At 40.5% G+C, this 25,542-nt stretch overlaps 1 protein-coding gene and 1 long non-coding RNA gene across 3 annotated transcripts in view; one reads left to right on the forward strand and one right to left on the reverse strand.

The window, feature by feature from the left end:
• Positions 1-1,794, reverse strand: part of LOC100984718 (uncharacterized) — a 43,087-nt gene extending 41,293 nt beyond the window's left edge. Inside the window, exon 1 of the long non-coding RNA XR_008621190.2 lies at positions 1,664-1,794. This is a non-coding gene — a long non-coding RNA (uncharacterized LOC100984718). The remainder of the gene's footprint in view (positions 1-1,663) is intronic.
• A 68-nt stretch (positions 1,795-1,862) lies between these two features.
• BLM (BLM RecQ like helicase) overlaps positions 1,863-25,542 on the forward strand; it is a 101,025-nt gene continuing 77,345 nt past the window's right edge. Inside the window, exon 1 of one of the 2 annotated variants that reach the window (XM_003807720.5) lies at positions 1,863-2,124. The gene's annotated coding sequence lies outside the window, so the exon portion shown is untranslated. Of the gene's footprint in view, positions 2,125-8,584; positions 8,839-25,542 lie in introns of those variants that run through there. The other variant, XM_008959857.5, reaches the window with a different exon arrangement.

Genomic DNA, 25,542 nt, shown 5'->3' on the forward strand with positions numbered 1-25,542 from the left:
GGTGAAACCCTGTCTCTACTAAAATACAAAAAGCTAGCTGGGCATGATGGCGGGTGCCTGTAATCCCAGCTACTCGGGAGGCTGAGACGGGAGACTCTATTAAACCTGGGAGATGGTGGTTGCGGTGAGCCGAGCTCGCGCCACTGCACTCCAGCCTGGGCGGCTGAGTGAGACTCCGTCTCAAAAAAAAAAAAAAAAAAAAAAAGAAATGCAAATTGTTTTCAGTAGAATGCAATTGATTACTAAGCTGTGGATTTCATCAGTTCTGCCAGTTTTTGTATATATTTGTAGTTATTTCATTATTCTTCATTTGACTATGTGTGTGGTACTTTGAATTTTCCATTGAAGCAGTTGTAATCTTTCTGGATATCTCATTCATTAATGAGTTAAATAAAATCTCTAACATTTATTTTATATCTGTATTATATTTGATATTAAAATTATTCTTCAACAGTAGTATACAGTTATATGAATAAGCTGCAATTTATCTATTCATCTATTGGTGGACATCTGGGTTTTTTCCCTTTGGCTATTATGAATAAAGCTGCTATGAGTCTTTTGGTGAATAAAGGCATTCATTTTTTGGGGTAAATATCTAGAAATGGGATTTCTGGGGTATAGGGTAGGGGTAAATTTAATTTCAGTAGAGACTGATGTTTCCAAAGTGGTTGTACCATTTTACACTCCCATCAACACTGTATGAAAGTCCCATTTCTGCATCTTTGCAACTAAGGGAATTGTCAGTCTTTTCATTTCAGCTATTCTATGGAGTGTTTAATAGTATCATATTTTGGTTTCAATTTACCATAGAAGATTTTCAGGAGGGAGGTAACTTGAACAGATTTTTACATTTTAGAAAACTCTTTCTGCGTATTATGTGGAGAATGATTATTTGTATACCAAAGTTCATAGCAGCATTATTCACAATAGCCAAAAGGTGGGAATAACCAAGCATCCATTTATATGGATGAATGGATAAACAAAATGTAGTATACATGCATAATGGAATATTATTTAGCCTCAAGAAGGAAGAAATTCTGATACATGCTACAACATAGATGCTCCTTGAAGACATTATGCTAAGTGAAATAAGCCAATCAGAAAAGAGCAATTATTGTATAATTCAATTTATATGCGGTACCTAGCATTTACAGACAGAAAGTGCAATATCGGCTATAAGGGGTTGTGAGAAACGGGTAACGGGGAGTTACTGTGTAACAGGCAGATTTTCTATTTGGGATAATGAAAAAGTTCTGGAGATGGATAGTGGTGATGGTTTCACAACAATGTGAATGTACTTAATGCCAGTGAACTGTACACTTAAAAATGGTGAATTTTATGTTAGATAGATTTTATCACACACACAAAGAGGAGGGAGGGCGGGAGGGAAGGAGAGAGGGAAGGAAGTAGAGAGGGGAGAAGAGAGGAAGAAAGGAAAGAAAGTAAGATCTGGCAGCACAGGGCCCACATTCCGGCGTGTCAGCAATAGGCTGAAACAGAAGCATGGTTTCTCACGTGTCCATGGAGGCATCTGAGTGTGTGCCCACTTTCCCGGTTCAATGACAATTTGCACCTGCTCGTGTAGAGGGGTACGGGTGAAACAGAGACCAGTATTATTAAGGGGATGGAGAGGAGAGACCGCCAAAACATCGCAGAGACACACCGTCGGAGCCAAGAGAACGGGGTGCAGACGCCTGGCTTGGCCTGTGGGAACTGGCAAGTCTCAGCTCTCAAACGCCCGGGCTTTTCAACCCCGCCACAGCCAGGTTCCAGCTGCCTACTTCCTTTAAAGCCTTCACCGACTCTAAAACACCAAAAACAAAGACCCAACTAGCGCCGGAAGCCCGAGATGTAACCGTAGTCATCTGACCCTCCCGTCCGGACTCTGATTGGGCTTTGGAGATACGCGTCCCTCCCGGCGCTGTACGGCGACCCCGCCCCAGCAGCCTGAGGGGGCGGGAACAGATGTCGGAGTGCGACAGTATTGGTCGGCTTCCCCAGGAAGCAGCCAATCGGAATAGGCAGGCTTCCGGCGGGAAGTGAGCCAGGGCTTGGCGCGGCGGCCGTGGTCGCGGCGCGGGAAGTTTGGATCCTGGTTCCGTCCGCTGGGAGTCTGCGTGCGAGGTGAGTGCCGCGCGCGTAACTACGGGTCGGTCCGCGTTGAGCTAGCCCTGCTCTGGCGGCCCGGCCCGGAGCTGGAGGCCGCTCGGGTTCTTCCGTTTCCTGCACTGGTTCGCCTCGGCCCGCTGAGTCCTCTAGTCTGGCCAACATCCTGAGAGGACAGCAGATACATAAATACGTTCCTAAATGGGGAAATAGAGGCCCGGGGCGGGGGCGAACTCTGCCAAGGTCTCCCGGGGCGTCGGAGGCCGAGCATGGGCTAGGACCTGGCATGTTCTTGCCCATGTACTCCAGTGCCTAACATGATGCCCTGCACAGAGTAATCCCAGCCCAGACCTCTGGCACTACTACCTCCGTGTCCCTCCTGAGGAACAACGAAAACACTTCGTACTTTTTCTGTGGCCTTCCATAATCACGAGCTGGGCTACTCTTGTTTTTGAGTGTCTACTGTGTGCCATGTTCCTGGCACCCTTGATCTTACAACTGTAGCTTTACGATATCCCAGCAAAGCGAAGTGCTTAAGAATACTGCATCAGATTGCTTGGGTTCGAATTCTGGCTCCTTCACATTTAGCTCTGTGTCTACTGCACGTTACTGAAACACTAAGTGTCTTGGTTTTCGTCTGTCATATGGGGGAAATGGTCTCTTCTACTTCCTGGCGTTTTTTTGTTAGGATTAAACGACTTAATATATGCAATAATAAATGCTTCGAAGACTACCTGTTACATAGTACACAGTAAGGGTTCTGTTATCATTACCCAGAGAAGCGGATGAAATTGTCCCCATTTTAGACATGGAGAATCTGAAGCACAAAGAGGTTGTCTCTGTACAGAAAGAGCATTTGGTGATTAAGTGCTAGAGATACAGGATTTGAACTAAGAGCGCCTGATTTTAAAGTATGTCCCACGACATTAGGCTTTCTCCTGTACCCCTCACCTGTCCTTAGGTCACACAGAACTTTAGGTACCTCATGGCGTGAGATGGAGCAGGTGACTGACAGCTCCTTGTGCCACCCATGCAGATAAATAACACTGGTGTGCCACTGTCAAGATTAAGGGACAGGAATTCGAGAGACTGCATGAGAGATCAGAAGATGAAGAAGGGGGTAGGCAAAAGTATTCTGTTTGGGGAATAGTAAATAGAATTAATTAAATCAACATTTTGTTAGCTGGGCTGCTTATACTGTCAGACAGTAGCTTATAATCTACTGGGAGGAAATGAAATTTCTGGGTCCTGTGTCACTTTCAATGCCACTCACCATGACAGGTACCTTATGAGTATAGTTTACAGTCCTATCAGTAACCTGGAGAAGTAGTTATTTCCTTGGTTTTACTGAGGAAACCAAGAGTTTAAAAATCAGGAAAAGTGTTAGATGTGCAGTAGAACATCATCATGCTGGGAAGTTCTACACATCCGCTTCAGGATAGGTAGTATTACCTATGAGCAGGAAGGGAAGGGAAAAAGGTAAGGGGAATGAGTGATAGTTTATTGTTTTGATTTTTAAATTTTTATCTGTTTTTTCCTTTTTCATAGTCATTCCTGGAATGAGTGAGTTTGTTTTTGTTTTTGTTTTGGGGGGATGGAGTCTCGCTCTGTCGCCCAGGCTGGAGTGCAGTGGCGCGATCTTGGCTCACTGCAAGCTCCGCCTCCTGGGTTCATGCCATTCTCCTGCCTCAGCCTCCCAAGTAGCTGGGACTACAGGCACCCACCACCACGCCCAGCTAATTTTTTGTATTTTTAGTAGAGACGGGGTTTCACTGTGTTAGCCAGGATGGTCTCGATCTCCTGACCTCGTGATCCGCCTGCCTCCGCCTCCCAAGGTGCTGGGATTACAGGCGAGCCACCGCGCCCGGCCATGAGTGAGATTTTAAATATATCTGAAATGTGGCCAGTCACAGTGGCTCACACCCATAATCCCAGCACTTTGGGAGGATGAGGCGGGCGAATCACCTGAGGCCAGGAGTTCGAGACTTGCCTCACCAACATGGCGAAACTCCCTCTCTATAGTAAATACAAAATTATCTGGGCGCCTGTGGTGGTGTGCGCCTGTGGTTCTAGCTACTGGGGAGGCTGAGGCACGAGAATCGCTTGAACCCAGGAGGCTGCAGTTAGTCAAGATTGCACCACTGCACTCCAGCCTGGGTGACAGAGTGAGAGTCCGTCAGTCAATCTACCTGAAATGTTTTATGCCTTTAAAAGAGAGAGAATAGGGCCGAGTTTAACTTTTTAAATTTGGTTGGTGGGTACATGGGTGTAATTCTATTTTCTGTATCTTTATGTAAGAAATATTAAAAATTAAAAGATATACATATATATTTTAATTTACATATATATGTTTTTTTTTCTAAGAGAAAAATGGATAGAATAAAGAGGTCCAAGATAATCGTAGAATAATCCTAGGACTTCAGTGCTGAAAGCACTGAAGGGTCTCCACTACCTGTAGGATAAAATCTAAACTCCTTGGCATGATACCAGAGGCTTTTGAGCATTCTGTATCTCTAACACATACTATTCTACCTCAGCCTTTGTACCACTAGTTCATAGACTACTCTTCTTCACAACCTCAGTCCTGTCTGTAAAGTTCCCCTTGTCCTTCAATATCCAATTCAGTGTTCTTTGAAAAGCTTCTCTATCATTTGCCTGTTTTTCCTTAATCTGGGAAGCCATAGTCTTTTAAGAAAAGACTTGATTGTCAGACTTATCTCGTTGCATTGTAATTATTTGTTGACATGTCTATTTTCTGCTAGTCTATAAGCTCCTTGAAGGCAGTAATAATGTCTTTCCCATCTCTGTACTTCAGTGCCTACCATGATGCCTGGCACAGAGTAGTCGCTGTAGATATTAGCTGAATGAAAAATACAAGTTGAAGACAGAGAGTGGAAGTTCTTGGAGTTATGACATATGGACTTTGTTCTCTGGAATGACAGGGAACTATTGAGTTTACTTTGTTTAAAAATTCCCGTATTTTATTGAAACATATTCTCAATGTCAAGAAAAATCTTCCAGTCATAATCCTATCTTTCAAACACTTGAACTATTTTTATTTTCCATGAGTCCTTTCCAAATTTCAGCTATAAAATTAGTTATACAGATTTAGCTATACAGATTTCTTAGGTAGCTGTAGCCTTAATGTATTCGTAACTTAGTGTTTTTCTTTTTTCTTTCTTTTTAAACCTGACACTTGAGGAATTTTTTTTTTCTTTTCTTTTTTTTTGAGATAGGGCGCACTGCAGCTCCAACCTCCCGGGCTCAAGTGATCCTCCCACCTCAGCTGGGAGTACAGGGGTGTACCACCATGCCTGGCTAATTTTTGTATTTGTTGTAGAGACGGGCTTTTGATTTTTTGTAGAGATAGGGTTTCGCCGTGTTGTTCAGGCTGATCTCGAACTCGTAGACTCAAGCAGTTTGCCCACGGAGTGCTGGGACTACAGGTTTGAGCCACCGCACCTGGCCTGCTTTTTTTCAATATTAAATTATTTCCTGGCTGGGCGCGGTAGCTCATGCCTATGATCCCAGCACTTTGGGAAGCCAAGGTTGGGGATTGCTTGAGCCTGGGAGTTCAAGACCAGCCTGGGCAACATGGCAAAACCCCGTCTCTACCAAAAAATAAAATAAAAATCTAAATAAATTATTTATTTTAGTGAATCAGTCTTCATGCTTGTCATTTGTCTTATAAATTTTCGCAGTATTCCTCTCTCTTTGGTTTAATAGGTATGAAATGATGCTCCATGTTATTATTAGAAAAATTTCACAATTTTTTCATAAATTTACTTAGTGTCTGTATATTCTGGTGAGCTGTTGTGTTTATATTCCCTGAACATTTGTTCACTGGAACTGGATGTTCTTTATGTGTTTTTAATATTAATCATTTATCTGTTATTTGTTGCTAATTTTTCTTTTCTTTTTTCTTTTTTGAGATGGAGTCTCATCCTGTTGCTGAGGCTGAAGTGCAGTGGCGTGATCTCAGCTCACTATAACCTCCGTCTCCCGAGTTCAATCGATTCTCCTGCCTCAGCCTCCTGGGTAGCTGGGATTACAGGCACCCGCCACCACGCCCGGCTAATTTTTGTATTTTTGGTACAGATGGGGTTTCACCATGTCAGGCTGGTCTCAAACTCCTGACCTTAGGTGATCTACCCACTTTGGCCTCCCAAAGTGCTGGGATTACAGGTGTGAGCCACTGCATCCAGCCTAATTTTTCTTTTAAAAATATTTTTATTGGCCGGGCACAGTGGCTCACGCCTGTAATCCCAGCACTTTGGGAGGCCTAGGTGGGCGGATCATGAGGTCAGGAGTTCGAGACCAGTGTGGCCAACATGATGAAACCCTCTGTCTACTAAAAATACAAAAATCAGCTGAGCATGGTGGCACATGCCTGTAATCCCAGCTACTTGGGAGGGTGAGGCAGGAGAATCACTTGAACCCAGGAGGCAGAGATTGCAGTGAGCCAAGATCACACCACTCCACTCCAGCCTGGCGACAGAGCAAGACTGCATCTCAAAAAAAAAAAAATTTTCTTTATTATGACAACCAAGATACATTTGTAAAAATATACATAATTTCGCTGGAAACCAAGAGTTAAAGTGGCTCACGCCTGTAATCCCAGCACTTTAGGAGGCTGAGGCAGGTGGATCACTTAAGGGCAGGAGTTCGAGACCAGCCTGGCCAACAGGGTGAAACCCCATCTCTTTTTTTTTGAGACAGAGTCTCACTCTCTCTCCCAGTCTGGAGTGCAGTGGCGCAATCTTGGCTCACTGAAAGCTCCGCCTCCCAGCTTCACGCCATTCTCCTGCCTCAGCCTCCCAAGTAGCTGGGACTACAGGCACCTGCCACCAGGCCCGGCTAATTTTTTGTATTTTTAGTAGAGACCGGGTTTCACCGTGTTAGCCAGGATGGTCTCGATCTCCTGACCTCATGATCCACCCACCTCGGCCTCCCAAAGTGCTGGGATTACAGGCATGAGCCGCCGTGCCCAGCGAAACCCCATCTCTACTAAAATACAAAAATTAGCTGGCCATGGTGGCCCATGTCTGTAATCCCAGCTACTTGGGAAGCTGAGGCAGGAGAATCACTTGAACCTGGGCAGCGGAGGTTGCAGTGAGCCTAGATCAGGATCACGCCATTGCACTCCAGCCTGGGCAACAGAATGAGACTCTGTCTCAAAAAAATAAAATAATTTTTTAAAAGTTACATAATTTAAAGAATAGTTACAAAGAAATTACAAAGTTTAGTTATGCATAAAAATTATATTGTATTCATGGTAAATTGAAGACTCATTATAAAATTATAGTTACACATAACTATCATCTAGATCAAGAAAGAAATAGAATATTACCAGGATCCCAGGACCCCAGAAGTGTATCTTTCTGATACCTCCTCCCTATGTTAGGGATAACTATTGTCCCAATTATGTATTTATTTATTTTGAGACGGAGTTTTGCTCTTGTTGCCCATTCTGGAGTGCAGTGGCGCGATCTCAGCTCACTGCAACCTCTGCTTCCTGGGTTCAAGCAATTCTCCTGCCTCAGCCTCCCAAGTAGCTTGGATTACAGGCGCCTGCCACCATGGCTGGCTAATTTTTTCTATTTTTAGTAGAGACGGGGTTACACCATGTTGGCCAGGCTGGTCTTAAACTCCTGACCTCAGGTAATCTGCCTGCCTCGGCCTCCCAAAGTGCTGGGATTACAGGCATGAGCCACCGCTCCTGGCCCTATTGTCCCAATTTTTGTGATAATGCTTTTCTTGTCTTCATAGTTTGCCCTGATCTATGCATCTATAAATAATATAGTTCAGTTTTGCCTGGTTTTGAGCTCTGTAAATGGGATAATACTATATGCATTCTACTGAGTCTTTCTAGTTTGCATTATTATGTTTGTGAGATTCTTCCACATTGTAGATATAGTTTTTCTTTTCTTTTCTTTTTTTTTTTTTTTAATAGTAATTTTGGCTGTGCATGGTAGCTCACTTCTGTAATCCCAGCACTTTGGGAGGCTGAGGAAGCAAGATCTCTTGAGGCCAGGAGTTCAAGACCAGTCTGGCAACAATGGGAGACTTGTCTCTATAAAAAATTTAAAAAATTAGTTGAGCATGATGGCATGCACCTGTAGTTCCAGATTCTCCAGAGGCTGAGGCAGGAGTATCACTTGAGCTTAGGAGTCTGAGGCTGCAGTGAACTATGATTGTGCCACTGCACTCTAGCCTGAGTGACAGAGCAAGACCTTGTCTCTAAAAAAACATTTTTTTAAATTGTTTTTCTTAACCTCTTAACAGAGTTTTACATGTATAGTACCACACAGCCACAATGTTGTATGGCAGATCTCTAGAATGCGTTCATTTTGCATTACTGAAACTTTATACTTTTTGATTAACAACTCCCCATTTCCTGAAAGCCCCTACCCTGGCAACCACTGTGCCCCTCTTTGCTTCTATGAGTTTGCCTATTTTAGATACCTCGTTGCAGTGGAATCATGTAGTATTTGTCCTGTGACTGGCTTACTTCACTTTGCTTAATGGCTTCAAGGTTCATCTGTGTCATCTCATGTTGCAGGATTTAAAAAAAAATTTTTTATTATTTAACTTAATTGTATTGTATTTTATTATTTTTCAGACAGGGTCTTGCTCAGCTATCCAGGCTGGAGTGCAGTAGAATGATCGTTGCTCACTGCAGCCTCTAACTCCTGGGCTCAGATGATCCTTCTGCCTCAGCCTCCCGAGAAGGTGAGACTACAGGAGTGCACCACCATGCTTGGCTAACTTTTTTATTTTTTGTAGATACTGGGTCTTGCTTTGTTGCCTAGGCTGGTCTCAAACTCCTGGGCTCAAGCGATACTCCTGCCTTGGCCTCCCAAAGTGCTGGGATTACAAGCATGAGCCACTTCATCTAGTCGATTTTTTTCTTTTTAAAGGCTGAATATTTCATTCTATGCGTATACCACTGTAAAGAAAACTCCATTTCCTCTCTACTCTGTACCCATATAATAATTCCTCACTTCTGTCACCAAATGTGTGGTGTTTTTTTTCCCCACAATAGTTCAGTTCTTTAGCAGACACTGGGTGTCCTACATTTAGCTCAGGTCTGACACTAACTGCCAGGTGTTAGTGCAGACCCCATATGTTAAGTCCTCCCTGTCCACCCCCATTCCAGACCCCCCACTTCAGACTACAAGCACAAGTGGTAAGTCCTCCACATTCAGTCACAGAACAGTTTCCTTACTAGATTATCAGCTTATTATAAACAACTCAGAAGCAGCCAGCTGGAAGAAATACACAGGACAAGGTATGTGGGAAGGGGTGTGGCACTTCCATGCCCTCTCCAGGCACACCAGCCTCCCACCATCTCTACATGTTCTCACCAACCTAGAAGCTCCCTGAGCCCTATCCTTCTGGGTTTTTACGTAGGCCTCCTTACCTAGACATGATTGATTAAATAATTGGCCATTGGTGATTAAGTCACTCCCCAGCCCCTTTGTCCTACCCAGAGGAAGTTTTGTTTTGTTTTTTGAGAAGGAGCCTCACTCTGTCGCCCAGGCTGGAGTGCAGTGGTATGATCTTGGCTCACTGCAACCTCTACCAGCTGGGTTCAAGAGATTCTTATGTCTCAGCCTACTGAATAGCTGGGGTTATAGGCGTGCACCATCATGCCTGGCTAATTTTTGTATTTTTAGTAGAGATAGCATTTTGCCATGTTGTCCAGGATGGTCTCAAACTCCTGACCTCAGGTGATCTGCCCGTCTCGGCCTCCCAAAGTGCTGGGATTACAGGCATAAGCCACTACGCCCGGCCCCCAGAGGAAGGTTTTATTGAATTAATTACAAACTGATAGGTCAAAGAGTGTGTATGTTTTACCTTACTATGTAATACTAAATTGTTTTCAAAAGTGCTTGCACTCCCACCAATGTATTAGATTTTCCGTTGCTCTGCATGCTGGCTAATACTTTATATTTACATTTTTATTTTCCAATCTGGTATATTCATGTATAGTAGTATTTTCTGGTAGCATTCATTTCTCTGATTATTAGTGAAGATGAGTACCCTGATGTGTTTATGGGCTATTTCCTCTTTTTTACAGTCCCTTTTTTTTATTTTTTTTTTTGAGGCGGAGTCTCACTCTGTTGCCCAGGCTGGAGTGCAGTGGCACCATCTCCACTCACTGCAAGCTCCGCCTCCCGGGTTCACGCCATTCACCTGCCTCAGCCTCCCAAGTCCCAAGTAGCTGGGACTACAGGCACCCGCCACCATGCCCGGCTAATTTTTTTTTTTTGGATTGTTTTAGTAGAGACGGGGTTTCACTGTGTTAGCCAGGGTGGTCTCAATCTCCTGACCTCGTGATCCACCCGCCTCGGCCTCCCAAAGTGCTGGGATTACAGGCGTGAGCCACCGCGCCCAGCCTACAGTCCCTTTTTTTCTGTCTTCTCTATTGAGTTGTCTCTGTTTTATGTACATATAAACATATTTATATATAGTTATCTACATTTTTATGTATACGTACATACACTTGTACATAGGTATAGCAGATATCTTCTACTTTGGCTTTTTAAGTGGATTTAACATAATTTTAGTCAATGATTTTTTTATTTTTACATTTCTTTAAAGTGACATAATTGTACCCCAACAATTTATGGGGTACATAGTGATATTTGGTACATATACTGTATAATGATCAGATCAGGGTAATTAGCATATCTATCATCTTAAAACATTTATCATTTCTTTGTGTTGGGAGCATTCAGTGTCCTCCTAGCTATTTGAAACTGTATAGTACATTATTGTTAACTGTAGTCATCCTGTAGTGCTACAGAACACCAGAACTTATTCTTCCCATCTAGCTGTAATTTTATATTCTTTTCTTTCCTTTTTTTTTTTTTTGAGATGGAGTTTCACTCTTGTTGCCCAGGCTGGAGTGCAATGGCAGAATCTTGGCTCACTGCAACCTCTGCCTCCTGGGTTCAAGCAATTCTCCTGCCTCAGCCTCCCAAGTAGCTGGGATTACAGGCATGCGCCACCATGCCTGGCTAATTTTGCATTTTTAGTAGAGACGAGGTTTCTCCATGTTGGTCAGGCTGATCTCAAACTCCTGACCTCAGGTGATCCACCCACCTCGGCCTCCCAAAGTGCTGGGATTACAGGCATGAGCCACCACACCCAGCCAATTTTGTATTCTTTAACAAATCTCCCCCTACCCTTCCCAGCCTCCGGTGTCCTCTGTTCTAGGTTTTACTTCTATGAGAGCAACGATTTTTAGGTTCCACATATGAGTGAGAACATGTGGTGTTTAACTTTCTGTTCTTTATTCCACTTAACACAATGTCCTCAGGTTCCATGTTGCTGTGAATAACAGGATTTTATTCTTTTTTATGGCTGAATAGTATTCTGTTGTATAAATGTACTATAATTTTTTTATTCATTCATCGCTTGTTGAACACCTTGGTTGATTCCATATCTTGGCTATTGTGAATAGTGCTGCAGTAAGCATGGGGGTGCAGATGTCTCTTTGATATACTGACATCTTTTCCTTTGGATAAGTGTTCAGTAGTGGGTTTGCTGAATCATATGGTAGGTCTATTTGTAGTTATTTGAGGAACTTCCATACTGTTCTCCATAGTGGCTGTACTAGTTTATATTCTCACCATCAGTGGAAGTGTAAGAGTTCTCTTTTCTCTGCATCCTCACCGGCATTTGTTATTTTCTGTCTTTTTGATACTAGCTTTGTTAACTGGGGTAGGATGATACTTCATTGTGTTTTTGTTTTTGTTTTTTTAATTTTTAAAATTTTTTGTAGAGACGGAGTCTTGCTGTGTTGCCCAAGCTGGTCCTGAACTCCTAGCCTCAAGCAATCCTCCCGCCTCAGCCTCCTAAAGTGCTAGGATTCAAGGCATGAGCCACTGTGCCTGGCCCTAATTGTGGTTTTGATTTGCACTATTTTTTTAACATCTTTTATTGTGAATTATTGTATGTTATATTTCATAGATATAACTTGTACATGAATGAGCTAATATAGTAGGCCTGAAACTGTTACCTTCAGAAAAGCCTGCTGGCAAAATTGGTCCCTGGCTGTGTCTGAGAACTTGGCTTTTGAAACCTTTCCTACACTGATCAGGTTGTTTTGCCCACTGTGGCTACAGTGGGCACTAATACCTGTTTTCCTTCTGAGAGTCTGAAATTTTGGTGGGAGGAAGGTGCCTAAGTGACCAGCCCTCAATAAAACCCCTAGATTCAGAGTCTCTAACCAGCTTCTTTTGGGCAGAAACATTGCACACACATAGCTGCATTTTCACTGAGAGAGCGTGCACTTTCTCAGGGGTTAGAGAGCATTGGAAGCCTGCACGTGAATTCCTACAGACACTACCTGATGTGTTTTTTTTTTCCCTTGCTGATCTGGTTGTGTATCCTTAAAGTGTTGATGATATAATAAATGTTAGCTGTGAGTACAACTGTACACTGAGTCCCATGAGTTCTTCCAGCAAAATATTGAACTTAGCTATTAAGTTCCTCCAGAAAAAAAAAAAAAAGCTGGAATTCTGATTAGAAATGCATCAAGTTATAGATGAGTTTGGGGAGAATTAGCATCTCAATATCGTCTTCCAATGTGAATGTGGTTCATATGATTGTTTCCTCCCTCCTTGACTTCTCTTAACGACTTTCAATTTTCTTTTCTTTTTTTGAGACAGGGTCTTGCTCTCTCACCCAGGCTAGAGCAAGTGGTGCAATCACAGCTTACTGCAGCCTCAACCTCCTGGGCTCAGGTGATCCTCCCACTTCAGCCTCCTAAGTAGCTGGGACCGTAGGCACATGCCACCATGACCAACAAATATTTGTATTTTTGTAGAGACAGGGTTTTGCTGTGTTGCCCAGGCTGCTCTCAAACTCCTGGGCTCAAGTGATCCGCCCACCTTGGCCTCCCAAAGTGCTGGGATTATAGGCATGAGCCACTGTGCCCGGCCCAATTTTCTGAATAGATATCAAGGACATAATTTGTTAGATGTATTTTTAGGTATATATTATTTTCTTTAAATTTTTTTTGAGACAGGGTCTCACTCTGTCACCCAGACTGAAGTGCAGTGGCGTGATCTCAGCTCACCGCAACTGCCGCCTTCCAGGCTCAAGCGATTTTCCTGCCTCAGCCTCCCGGGTAGCTGGGATTATAGGCACGTGCCACTGCTGCCACCACGTTCAGCTAATTTTTATATATTTAGTAGAGACGGGGTTTCACCATGTTGGCCAGGCTGGTCTCGAACTCCTGACCTCAAATGATCCACCCACCTTGGCCTCCCAAAGTGCTGAGATTACAGGCATGAGCCACTGCACCCGGCCGGGTATTTACATTTTTGATGTCATCTTAAAAAGTTTTCTGACATTTTATTTTTTGTTTATTGATGATATAGAAAAACAATTTATTTTTGTATATTGACCTTGTCTCCAGCAGTCTTCCTAAACACACTGTCTTAGTTTTCTATAGCTGCTGTAATAAATTACCATAAACTTAGTGGCTTAAAACAACATAGAGGCCGGGAACATTGGCTCATGCCTGTAATCTCAGCAGTTTGGGAGGCCAAGGTGGGAGTATCGCGGGAGCCCAGAAATTCGAGACCAGTCTGGGCAACACAGTGAGTCCCTGTCTCTGTTTAAAAATAACAATAACACACGGTAGCTCACACCTGTAATCCCAGCACTTTGAGAGGCCGAGGCGGGCAGGTCACCTGAGGTCAGGAGTTTGAGACTAGCCTGGCCAACGTGGCGAAACTCCATCCCTACTAAAAATACAAAAATTAGCCAGGCATGGTGGTACGCGCTTGTAATCCCAGCTACTCAGGAGGCTGAGGTAGGAGAATTGCTTGAGCCCAGGAGACGGAGGTTGCAGTTTGCCGAGATCGCGCCACTGTACTCCAGCCTGGGCAACAAGAGAGAAACTCAGTTTCAAAATAAATAAATAAAATAAATAAAAACAACAACAACATAGATTTATTATCTTATAGTTCTGTAGTTCAGAAGTCTGAATGGGTTTCATTGGGCTAAAGTCAAGGTGTTGGCAGGCTGCGTTCCCTTCTGGAGGCTCAAGGGCAGAATCCATTTCCTTCCCCTTTTCAACTTTTAGAGACTATTCGTATTCCTTGACTCTTGGCTTTCCTCCTCCATTATCAAAGCCAGCAACTTTGAGTCCTCCTGAAGTTGCCATCTTTCTGGTCTGTCATCTTATTTCCTCTTCCACTTAAAAAGACACTTGTGATTGCATTGGGTCCATCTGGTTAGTCCAGCATAATCTTCCTATTTTAAGGTCAGCTTATTAGCAGTCTTAATTCCGTATGACAGTAATTCACCTTTGTCATGTAACCAAGCATATTCACAACATCCAAGGATCAGAATATAGACATCTTTGGATGGGTATGGGAGATGGGGATAGTGGTGGTGGTCACATTATTTTGCCTCCTGCATTCACTTAAGATTTTTTTTTTTTTTTTTTTTTTTTTTTTTTGAGACGAAGTCTCGCTCTATCGCCCAGGCTGGAGTGCAGTGGCGTGATCTCGGCTCACTGCAACCTCCGCCTCCTGGGTTCAAGCGATTCTCCTGCCTCAATCTCCCAAGTAGCTGGGACTACAGGTACGCGCCACCATGACCACCTAATTTTTTTCTTATTTTTTATTTTTAGTAGAGACGGGGTTTCACTATGTTGGCCAGGCTGATCTCGAACTCCTGACCTCGTGATCCACCCACCTCGGCCTCCCAAAGTGCTGGGATTACAGGCTTGAGCCACTGCATCCAGCCAAGAATTTTAATAATTTAATCTGAAGATTCTTTTAGATGTTCCACACACAAAATTATAGCCTTTATGAATATTAATGATTTTACATCTTTCCAGTTAACACGCCTTTTATTTATTGTTCATGCTCTACTGCTCTGGCTTGGACTTCCAGTATATATCAGATAAAAGTGTTGATAGTGGGCATTCTGGAATTGTTCCTGATCTAAAAAGAAAAGTTTCCTAAATTTCACCTTACTGTATTCTCTCTGTCAGGTTATAGAAGTTCCTTTCTATTCCTGTTTGATAAGAGTTGTGTTTTTTTGTTGTTTATTTTTGAGATGGAGTCTTGCTCTGCCACCCAGGCTGGAGTGCAGTGGCGCAATCTTGGCCCACTGCAACTTCCGCCTCCCGGTTCAAGTGATTCTCCTGTCTCAGCCTCCCAAGTAGCTGAGACTAGAGGCTGCGTTACCGCGCCCAGCTAATTTTTGTATTTTAGGTAGAGACAGGGTTTCACCATATTGGCCAGACTGGTCTCGAACTCCTGACCTTGTGATCTGCCCGTCTCAGCCTCCCAAAGTGCTGGGATTACAGGCATGAGCCACCATGCCCGGCGTGATAAGAGTTTTCATTATGAATGGATTTCACTGTGAATGGATGTTTGATTTTATCATATGCTTATTCTAGAAGTCTTGAGACAGTGATATGGTTGTTCAGCTTTAATGTTGTGGTGAATTATATTAATTGATTTTTAAATGTTGAACTACTTCTGAGTCATTTTTTAGACAACACAACTTGGTCTCGGTATTTTTTATTTTATTTATTTATTTATCCTTTTAGACAGGGTCTCACTCTGTTACCCAGGCTGGAGTGCAGTGGTGTGACTTCAGCTCACTGCAGCCTTGATCTCCCAAGTCATCCTCCCATCTCAGCTTCCCAAGTAGCTGGGACTATAGGCAAGTGTCACCATGCCCAGTTAATTTTTATAAATTTTTGTGGAGATGAGATTTAATCACACTGCCCAGGCTGGTCTCGAAATCCTGGGCTCAAGCAATCCTCCTGCCTTGGCCTCCAAAAGCGCTGGGATTATAGGTGTGAGTCATCATGCCCGTGGCTCTTGGTATATTTTATACATGGCTAGATTTACTTTGCTAACATATTGTTTGGGACTTTTGCATCTACATTTATGAAAAAGAATTAGCCTGGAATTTTTCACTGATGAGTTGCCCTTACAGGACTTAGTATCAGAGTTATGCTAGCCTCACAGAATGAGTTGGGGAGTTGGGGATTTCTATATTTTGGAATCGTTTATGTAAAACTGGAATATTTTACTGCCATAAGTGCTTAGAAGAACTCACCTGCGCCACTCTGGTCTTGATGCTATCTTTGTGGGTAGATTTTTGACCATCAATAGGACTTCTTTAATGGTTATAAGGCTATTAGGTTTTCTGTTTATTTTTGAGTGAGTTTTGATAAGTTAATTTTTAAGGAATGTGTCCATCTCATCTAAATTTTAAAATTTATTGATGCAAAGTTGTTCATAACAGCCTAATGTTATCTTTTAATGTCTATAGCATATGTAATTAAATCTCATCTTTCAATCTCTTCTTTTTTGTCTTTTTACAGAACAAACTTGGTTTATTGATCCTCTCTATTATATATCTATTATTTTTTACTCTTAAAAATTTTTTTAAAAATCTATTTATTTATTTATTTTGAGACCGGTTTATGAAACTGGCTAATTTTTGTATTTTTGGTAGAGATGAGGTTTCACCATGTTGCCAAGGCTGGTCTTGAACTCCTGGCCTCAAGCGATCCACCTGCCTTGGCCTCCCAAAGTGCTGGGATTACAGGCATGAGCCACTGCGTCTGACCCTCTTCTCTTTAAAACTGCCTCCCTTCTATTTTCATCAGGCTTATTTTTTCAGTTTCTTTCTTTTCTGATAATTAGGGTCATCCATTTTCTTGTAACTACTTCTTTAGTTGCATATTACATATTTTTATGTGTAGACTTCCATTATTCAGTTTAAAGTATATTTGAATACTCACTATGATACCTTACTTGACTGATGGCTTATTCACAAGTATATTTCTTGATTTTCAATACAAAGGGGTTTTCTAGATCTCATTTTCTTTATTTTGAAGTTTTAAAAATCTACAGAAAAAAAAAACCTACAGAAAAGTTGAAGAATTAGTGCAGTATATCATCTTCCCAAGTAAACAATTTACATTCATAAAAATAGTTCATATATTTATATTACAAGGAAAACATTAGTAATTTCATAAAGTAGAAATATTATAATTATGATCACCATGCAACAAAACTAGAAATTAAAAATGAAATTTATAAAAAAGCAGAAAGGCCCTTCCATCTGGAAAATTGAAAACAACTATTGGATGTAACAAAAACAGAAACTGAAATAAAGGATTTCTGAAAATTAACGAAATGAAAACACAGCATATCAGATTCTTAAAAAAAAAAAAAAAGGTAAGGCACTAGTCAGGGGAAAATTTATAATCTTCAGTACATATTATAAATGAAGAAAGGGAAATAATGAAGTAAATTCCAAACTTAGAAAGTTAGGAAAAGAAAAACAAGTAAATCAAAGGAAAGCACAAGAGAATAAATAATAAAGATAAAAAGAGAAATTTGTAAGAGAACAGGAAAACATCTGATTCAAAAATTAAGATTTTTATCTTGGCTGGGCGCAGTGGCTCACGCCAGTAATCCCAGCACTTTGGGAGGCCGAAGCAGGCAGATCACGAGGTCAGGAGATCAAGACTATCCTGTCCAACACGGTGAAACCCCGTCTCTACTAAATACAAAAACTTAGCCAGGCGTGGTGGCATGCACCTGTAATCCCAGCTACTCAGGATGCTGAGGCAGGAGAATTGCTTGAACCTGGAAGGCAGAGTTTGCAGTGAGCCGAGATCGTGCCACTGCACTGCAGCCTGGGTGACAGAGTGAGACTATGTCTCAAAAAAATTAAAAAAAAAGATGTGTATCTTGAATTGTTTAATGAAGCAAATAAATTAGCCTAATAGAAATTACAAATATACAGAATAAGAAATGGTAAGTGGTAAGTAACCACTGACACAGGATAGTTTTTATAACAGGATTAATTTGTGTACCTTTACGTAAACAAATTTGAAAACTAAAATGAAATGGATAATTATGTGTGAAAGTCTAGTTTACCAAAATTGACTCAAGTAGATGTTGGAAGTTAAATAGCTCAATTTCCATTGAATAAGTTTTTAAAGTTATGAAATAACTATCTCACTGAAAAATAAAAAACATGAGGTCCAAATGGTTTAACAGGAAAATTCTACTATATTTATGGAGTCCAAATAATCCTAATGCTAAATAAATTGTTTTAGAACGTAGAAAAGAAGGAAAACTTCCAAATTCTTTATTTTCTAAATGGCTTGGTATTGTAAATGCTGATTTAGTTGTCTGTCTCCAGTTGTTGAAGGGCTGAAGTGAAATAAAGTAAAACATCTTAAAACACTTTTTAGTTCTTAGACCCTCTTTTTTAAAGTAGCTTTATTGATATAGACTGCACATATTTAAAGTATACAATTTGTTCAGTTTTGACATACACACGTCATCACCATAATTCAGTTAATGAACATATCCATCACTCTCAAAAGTTTCCTCATCCCCCTTAATTCTGCCTTCTTGCTCTCCTCTTGCCGGTCAACCACTTATCTGGTTTCTGTCACTGTAGAATAATTAGCATGTTCTAGGACTTTTAATAAATGTTATAATACAGTGTGTATTCTTTTGTATCTCACTTCTTTTACACAGCATAATTATTTTATATCGGTTTTTATGAAGCAAGTATAAAACAAATATTTAACATAAAAATTAAAGGTAGCACAAAGAAAATTACAGATGAATATTATGTATAAAAATTATGTAAAAATTCTAAATAAAATACTACCAAACAGAACAGAATCCAGCACTCTATTACAAAAATATTAGCTCATCACCAAGATGTATACCAGGAATGCAAAGATGGTTTAACATTAGAATCATCAATGTAATTCACCATATTAATTAACCTAAGGAGAACAGTCATATATTTACTTTTATATATGCTGAAAAAGGCTTTGACAAGATTCAACACCAATATATAGTAAAACCTCTTAAGAAATTATATTATAATCAATACTTCTTCTTTTTTTTTTGAGATGGAGTCTCACCCTGTCGTCCAGGCTGAAGTACAGTAGCATGACCTCAGCTCACTGCAGCCTCCACCTCCCAGGTTCAAGCCATTCTCCTGCCTCAGCCTCCCAAGTCGCTGGGATTACAGGCGCCCACCACCACACCTGGCTAATTTTTGTATTTTTAGTAGAGATGAGGTTTCACCATCTTGGCCAGGCTGGTCTCAAACTCCTGACCTCAGGTGATCTGCCCACCTCGGCCTCCCAAAATGCTGGGATTACAGATGTGAGCCACCATGCCTGGCCAATCAATACTTCTTAATGATGGTATTCTCTCTCTCTCTCTCTCTCTGTCTCTGTCTCTCACACACACATACACACACGCGCACACGCGCGCGCGCACACACACACACACACAGAGAGAGAGAGAGAGAGAGAGACTTTATTCCTAAATCCTGTATTTTATCTAATAGGAAAATACTAGAGGCATTTTTACTAAGATTGAGAAAAAGATAGAGATACTCACCAACTCCACTTGTATTTAACATTGTACTGGGGGCTTAGCCAATGCAGTTAGATAAATCAATTAGAGACACAAGATTTGGAAAATAAAAAGTAATATTGTCCCTACTTGCAGGTGATATGGTAGTGTGTCTGGAATACTGCAGAAAATCAATAATGAAACTAACTAAACAGAAAAGGAATTTTATAAGAATATGCAAAAATCAGTAGTCTTCATATACACAACAAGTTTGAATATATAATGAAGGGTAAAATCCCATTTACAGCAACAAGAAAAAGAGAAAATATTTAGGAATTTAAAAACATGTAAAACCTAGGTGAAGAAATCTTTAAAACACTTCTGAATAACAAAAATAGCCTTAAACAAATGAAATCTTTTGTTCTAGGACAGGACAACAACATCATAAAAGTACCTAAGTTAATATATATATATATATATATATATACCTAAGTTAATACGTATACCTAAGTTAATATATAAATTTAATGCAATCTCAATATAAATATCAACAGAGTTCTGGCACTAGACAAGTTGATTCTAAAGTTCATATAGAAAAATAAACATATAAGAATAGGAAAACAGAAGAGCTACAAAGAGAAAGTAGACTTCCAGATATTGTAACATGTTGCAAAGCTTCTATCATGAAAATATTGTGGTATAGACCAATGGTATAGAATGGAAAGTCAATAATTAGTCTCCTAAACACATGAAGAAATTTAGTGTATGATAAAGGTAGTTCTGAAATTATTAGGGCAGAGATGGACTCTTTAATAAATAGTGCTGGGACAACTTGTTAGCCACTTGAAAAAACAAAATTATATCTATACTTTATATCAGACGCAGGAATAAACTCCAAATGAACCAGAAATCTAATTTTTTAAAAATTACCTACTAGAAGAATACATAGATGAGTTTTCTGTAACCTGGATGTGGAGAACGGCAATAAAAGAGGGGGAAAAATTGGCTACATTGAAAAGCAAATTCTTGATTACAAAAATGAAAAACACCATAAGCAAATTTAAAAGATAGATGAGAAACCAGGAAAAAAATCTGCAAAATACATTTTAAAGACCTACTATCCCTAGTCTAAATTGAGAGAAAAAAATACTAAAATTTGGTTAAAAAGGCAGAATACATGAGCGGATACAATTTTTAAAAAAGATTCAAAAACCATCCTTAAATATATGAAGAAAATATTCAGTTTCACCTAAACAGGAAGTGTAAATTTAAAGCTGCACTGAAATACCATTTCTCACCTATCAGCTCTGCACTAATTAGAAAGCTTCACAAGAAGCCCCATTGGTGAGGCTGTGAGGAATGCAAACTTGTAAAACCTCCTTTGAGGGAGAAGTTGGCAATCCAGCAGACTACACATGCATTTGCCCTTTGACCCAGCCATTGCACTTGTAGAAATATTCCCTAAAGATACATTTTCTTTTCTTTCTTTCCTTTTTTTTTGAGACAGGGTCTTGCTTGTTGCCCAGGCTGAAGTGCAGTAGTGTGATCTTGGCTCACTGCAGCTCAAACTCCCAGGCTCAATTGATCCCACCTTGGCCTCTGGTGTAGCTGGGACCACAAGTGCATGCCACCACGCCTTACTAATTTAAAAAATTTTTTTATAGAGACGGAGTCTCACCATGTTGCCCAGGCTGGTCTTGAACTCCTGGACTCAAGCAATCCTGTCTCTGCCTCCCAAATTGCTGGGATGACAGGTGTGAGCCACCGTGCCCGGCCTTACGTTTTCAACAGTAGGGAAATATGAATGCACAAAGTTATTTGTTGCAGCATTATTTGTAATTGTAAAATATCAGAGAATACCTTAAATGTCCATACAGGAAATTTGTTGATAAATATCTACACAATGGAGTACTGTACAGCTGTAAAGAAGAATGAGGAAAATCTTTGCAAACGGGTGTAGAGTGATTTCTAACATATGAATGGAAAGTGTACATACAGTGTGCTATTTTTTATGTAAGAAAGAAGGGAAAATATGAGACTCTAATGTCTGCTTATTTTGCAAAAAGAAAAACAGGAAAGATAAATCAGAAATTATTGAAATTGATAACCCACAGGAAGTAGATGGCAAAGGATGGAGAGGGAAGAACACCTCTCTGTGGGGAAAAACAGTCTTTTATGTAGTTTTAACTTTTAGAACTATGTAAATGTTTTATATATTCAAAAATCAAATCCACAAGAACAGTACAAACACAAACTAATCTAATTCAAATGATGAATGTAATCACCCTGAAGGTGAGGTGGGACTGACCAATCAAGTAACTTTTGAATATAGTACTTTAATTATGTACCCTTAATCTAAAGAAAGAAATGCAACTGAATTTTGAGCTCTTCTTAGTAGGTTTTTTTTTTAGTGACAGGAGTGTAGCAATTTGAAGTTATTTCCTATAGTTTCAGATTGAATAAATGAATAAATATATGATGGTTTTTTCTAAGAATTTTAAGATAGATGGATAGATCAATGGATGTATAGATGTAGATACAGAAATAGATAGAAGTGTTTATATTTCCTAGATCTGTCTACTAAAAGGGCCTAGGAGCAATGATATGCAAGAAGCAGATCATATCTGATGGCCAGGTCTTAGATTTTAAAGATTTTTCCTCATTAAAATAAATGAAGGCTGTTTGGGGAAATGGTGATTCTATGGCTGAAGCAGGAAAAGTAAACGAAGACCACGAATGTTGTGCCAGGTAATAAGAAAGTGCCTGATGGGAACACTTTAAAGGACAGAGGAACCAATGGATTAAAGAAGAAAACAAGAGACATTAGAGTATATCTTGAGACAATGAAAACGAAAACACAACATGCCAAAACTCATGGAATACAGTGAAAGCAGTACTAGAAAGGAAATTTATAGCTACAAATGCTTACATTAAAAAAGAAAGATCTGAAATCAACAACTTAACTTTACACTTAAAGGAACAGTAAAAAGAACAAACCAAACCCAAAGCTACAGAAACAAGGAAATAATAAATATTAGGGCAGAGATAAACAAAACAGAGACTAGAAAAGCAGTAGAGAAATTGACAAAACAGAATTGATTCTTTGAAATGATAAAAAAATTGATAAAACTTTAGCCAGATGGACTAAGAAAAAATAAGACAAATTACTAAAATCAGAAGTGAACAAGGGGACATTATAACTGATTTACAGAAGTAAAAAGATTTATAAGAGAATATTGTGAGCAAATGTATGCCAACAAATTTGATAACATAAATGAAATGGATAAATTCCTCAAAACACATAACCACCAAGACAGAATCATGAAGAAACAGAAAATCTGAACAGACCTATAACTAGTAAGGAGATTGAGTTAGTAATCAGGTATCACCCAACAAAGAAAAGCTCAGGGCCAGATGGCCTCACTGGTCATTTCTAACCAATATTTAAAGAAGAATTAAGTCCAATTTTCCTCAAGCTCTTCCAATTAATGATATATTTGATAAAGGGTTAATACCCAGAATATATAAAGAACTCCTCAGTACTTTGGGAGACTGCCGGGACGGGAGAATTTCTTGAGCCTAGGAGTTGGAGACCAGCCTAGGCAACATGGTGAAACCCTGGCTCTACAAAAAATTTAAAAATTTGCCAGGTGTGATGGTACTTTGCTGTGGTCCCAGCTACTCCGGAGGCTGAGGTGGGAGGACCACTTGAGCCTGGGAGGTCGAGGCAGCCGTGAGCTATTGCACTCCAGACAGAGTGAAACCCTGTTTCAAAAAACAAAACAAAACAAAAACTCATAAAGCTCAACAAATAACCCATTTAGAAAATAGAGAAACGACTCGAATAGACACTTCACCAAAGAAGATATACAAATGGCCAATAAGCAAATGAAAAGATGCCTATTATCACTAATCATTAGAGAAAGGCAAATCAAAACCAGGAGATAAGACCTCACACCTGTTAGAATGCCTGTTATAAAACAAAACAAAACAACCAGAAAATAACAAGTGTTGCTGAGGATGTGGAGAAATTAGGATGTGGAAAAATGGGAAGCCCTGTGCATTATTTATAGCAATGTGAAATGGTGCAACCACTGTGGAGAACAGTGTGGTGGTTCCTTAAAAATTAAACATAAATTACCATATGATTCAGCAATTCTCAAAAAGATATTTGTACACCCATGTTCATAACAGCATTATTCACAATAGCCAAAAGGTGGAAGCAACCCTAATGTCCTTGAATGGATAAGAAAATGTGGTATGTATCTACAGTTAGATATTATTCAGCCTTAAAAAGGAAGGAGCGGCCAGGCGCGGTGGCTCACACTTGTAATCCCAGCACTTTGGGAGGCTGAGACAGGCAGATCACAAGGTCACAGGTTCAAGACCAGCCTGGCCAACATGGTGAAACCCCGTCTCTACTAAAAATACAAAACAGAAAAATTAGCTGGGCTTGATGGCAGGCACCTGTAATCCCAGCTACTCAGGAGGCTCGGGCAGGAGAATCACTTGAACCCGGGAGGCAGAGGTTGCAGTGAGCTGAGATTGCGCCACTGCACCCCAGCCTGGGCAACAGAGCAAGACTCCATCTCAAAAAATATTAATAATAATAAAGGAAGGAGCCTGGTATGGTGACTCACACCTGTAATCCCAGCTACTCCGGAGGCAGAGGTGGGAGGATCATTAGAGCTCAGGAGATTGAGGCTGCAGCGAGCTCTGCACACAGGAAATTCTGACACATGTCTCACAACATAGATAAAGCTTGAGAACACTGTGCTGAGTGAAATAAGCCAGTCCCGAAAAGGCAAATACTGTATGATTCCACTTACAGTGTGAATACATTATGATTCCCATACTGTATGAGTCTGCTGATGACAAACTATTGTTTTTTTGATAATCTGGAAGTGTCTGTATTTCTTGTGGCTTTTTAAATAACAGCTGTATTGTTTTTAAATTATTATTTGTTTATTTTTTTGAGACAGGGTCTTGCTCTGTTGCCCAGGTTAGAGTGCAGTGGTGCAATCACAGCTCACTGCAGCCTCGACTTCCTGGTTGAGCAGTCCTCCCACCTCAGCTTCCCAAGTAGCTGGGACAACAGGCATGCACCATCATTCCTGGCTAATCTTTTGTATTTTTTGTAGAGATGGGGTTTCACCATATTGCCCAGGCTGGTCTCCAACTCCTGGGCTCAAGCGATCCCCCCGCCTCAGCCTTCCAAAGGGCTGGGATTACAGGCATGAGCTACTGTGTCTGGCCTGAATGACAGGTCTATTGAAATACATTACACATATAAAATTCACCCATTAAACTGTACAATCCAATGGCTTTGAGTATATTCACAGTTATGCAACCATCACCGCAATCAATGTTGGAACATTTTCATCAGCCCACAGAGAAATTTGCATACCCCTTGCCATCATCCCCAAATCCTCTCATCTTTCCCAACCCTAGGCAATCACTAATCTACACTGTATCCATGGATATGCCTATTCTTATACATTTCATATAAATGGAATCATACACTAGTTCATCTTTTGTGGCTGGATTCTTTCACTTAACATAATGGTTTCAAGGCTCATCATTATTGTAGCATTTATCAGTACTATATTTTTTTGTATGGCCAAATAACATTTTGTTGAATGGATATACACATTTTATTTATCCATTCATCACTTGATGGACATTTGAGTGGTTTCTGAATTTGGCTATTGTGAATAATGCTCCTGTGAACAATTTGTGTACAAGTATTTATTTTGAGTACCCATTTTCACTCTTTCACATATATAGCTAGGAGTGAAATTGCTGGGTTACATGGTGATATGGTTTGCCTGTGTCCCCATTGAAATCTCATCTTGAACTGTGGCTCCCATAATCCCCATGTGTCATGGGAGGGACCTTGTGGGAGGTAATTGAATCATGGGTTTTTCCCATGCTGTTCTTGTGAGAGTGAATAAGTCTCATGAGAGCTGATGGTTTTATAAAAGGCAGTTCCCCTGCGCACACTTTCTTGCCTGCCACCATATAAGATGTGCCTTTGCCC

Source organism: Pan paniscus, chromosome 16, assembly GCF_029289425.2.
Source record: "Pan paniscus chromosome 16, NHGRI_mPanPan1-v2.0_pri, whole genome shotgun sequence".
NCBI classification, from domain to species: Eukaryota; Metazoa; Chordata; class Mammalia; order Primates; family Hominidae; genus Pan; species Pan paniscus.